The 2,424-nt window shown below is 35.4% G+C and overlaps 1 pseudogene; it reads right to left on the bottom strand.

The window, feature by feature from the left end:
- Window positions 1-271: 271 nt before the first annotated feature.
- Window positions 272-382, bottom strand: LOC126019436 (uncharacterized; annotated as a pseudogene).
- Window positions 383-2,424: the final 2,042 nt, after the last annotated feature.

The raw sequence follows: 2,424 nt of genomic DNA, 5'->3' as shown, positions 1-2,424 counted from the left end.
TTGTGTTAAATGGCCTTAACTATATTGAGAAAGGTTTCTTTCAATCCCATCTTGCTGAGAATTTTTTTTTATCAAGAATGGTTGTTGGACCTTATCAAATGCTTTCCCTGCATCTATTGATAGGATCATGTGATTTTTATTTTTCTTGTTGTTGATGTTGTGTATTATGTTGATAGATTTATGGATTTATTTATTTATTATTATTATATAATTTATTTATTGCATTCCTGGGATGAAACCTACTTGATATTAATAAATGATCTTCATTTTTTTTGGTCCCCCAATTCACAATACAGACCAGGCTAAGGGCCTGGGTTGAGGTGTACATGGGGTGCATTTACTGTACCTCCTCTTTCTATAGAATGATATTCTTGATGAGGCATCAGATACTATTTGCCAGAATTTTGCTGAGAATCTCTGCATTTGTGTTTATCAGAGATATTGGTCTGTAATTTTCTTTTTTGGCAGCATCTCTGTCTAGTTTTGGTAGCAAAGTGATGTTGGCTTCATTGAAGCTGTTTGGAAGTGTCCTCGTTTTTGTTTTTTTTTTTTTTTCAATTTCATGAAAGAGCCTGGCCAGGATTAGTAGTAGTTTTTCTTGAAAGGTTTGAGATGTGGGGCTGGAGAGATAGCATGGAGGTAGGGCGTTTGCTTCACTTCCAGAAAGATGGTGGTTTGAATTCCGGCATCCTATATGGTCCCCCGTGCCTGCCAGAGGGGATTTCTGAGCTCAGAACCAGGAGTAACCCCTGAGCACTGCCGGGTGTGACCCCCCCAAAAAAAAAACCAAAAAAAAAAAAAAAAAAAAAAAGAAAGAAATTAAAAGAAAAGAAAGGTTTGAGAGAATTCATTTGTGAATCCATCTGGGCCTTGGCTTTTGTGTTTTGGCAGACTTGATTACTGTGTTAATTTCCTCAATAGTGATCGGGTGTTTAGATATGCTACACCCTTCTTATTCAACTGTGGAAGGTTGTAAGAGTCCAAGAATTTATCCATTTCTTCCAGGTTCTCATGTTTTGTGGCATAGAGTTTCTTAAATTAGTCTCTGATTACCCTTTGAATCTCTGCAATATCTGTAGTCATCTCCCCCTTTTCATTTCTAGTATGGGTTATCAAGTTTCTCAGTCTCTTTCTTTGTGAGTTTTGCCAATCGTCTATTAATCTTGTTATTTTTTTTCAAAGAACCAACTTCTGCTTTTGTTGATCATTTAGATTATTTTTTGGGTTTCCATTTCTTTGATTTCTGCTCTAAGCTTTGTTATTTCCTTCTGTCTCTCTATTTTTGGTTCCTTTTGTTGATCGTATTCTAATTTTATAAGCTGCATCATTAAGCTGTTCGGCTATGCTCCTTCTTTCTTCCTGACATGTGCTTGCAGAGCTATAAATTTTCCTTTCACTACTGCTTTTGCTGTGTTCCATAGATTTTGATAGTTTGTGTCTTCATTGTCATTTGTTTTCAGGAAAGTTTTGATTTCCTCTTTGATTTTATTTTTGATCCACTGTAGTAGGCTGTTTAGTTTTCAATTGTTAAAGTTTTTATTCTTTGTAGTGCACATCTAATTTCAGAGCCTTTTGGTCAGTGAAGGTAGCCTGCAAAATTTCTATCCTCTTGATTTTATGGAGGTATGTTTTATGTACCATCATGTGGTTTATACTGGAGAATGACCCATGTACACTGGAGAAGAATGTATAACCAGGTTTCTGGGGATGGAGTGTCCTTATATATCTATATCTATATCTCTATATCTATCTACTAGGCCTCTTTCTTCAATTTCTCTCAGGTCTAGCATATTTTTGTTGGGCTTTAGTCTGGTTGACATACAAATGTTGACAGGGCCATGTTGAGATCTCCCACAATTATTGTGTTATTATTGATGTGCTCTTTCAAATTCGTCAATAATTGTGTTAGATATTTTGCTGGTCTCTCATTGGGTGCATATTTATTTAGTAGTGTAATTTTTTCCAGTTGTACATATCCCTTGATTAGTACAAAATGTTCATCCTTGTCCCTTACAGCTTTTCTGAGTCTAAAGTTTGTGTCGTCTAATGTTAATATGGCCAACTCAGATTTTTTAAGGTGTTTGTCATTTGTTTGGATGATGTTCCTCCAGATTTTAATTTTGAGTCTATATTTGTTCTAACTATTTAGGTGTCTTTCTTGTAAGCAGCAGAAAGTTTGATTCATCTTTTTTTATTTATTTAGCCACTCTGTGTCTCTTAATTCATGCATTTTGTCCCTTGACATTGAAGGAGATGATTTAATGCCATCTTTGTGTATAAGTTTGGTTGTGTCTATTTGTCTGTCTTTTCTTAGTTTTCCTTTTAGTTTTTCCTTTAAGGCTGGTTTTGCATCTGTAAAGTTTCTGAGCTGTTGCTTATCCGTGAAGCTATGTATCCTTCCTTCAAACCTGAATGTGAGTCTGG

Source organism: Suncus etruscus, chromosome 9 (genome assembly GCF_024139225.1).
Source record: "Suncus etruscus isolate mSunEtr1 chromosome 9, mSunEtr1.pri.cur, whole genome shotgun sequence".
In the NCBI taxonomy this organism is placed as follows: Eukaryota; Metazoa; Chordata; class Mammalia; order Eulipotyphla; family Soricidae; genus Suncus; species Suncus etruscus.
This window is presented reverse-complemented; position numbering and strand designations above follow the sequence as displayed.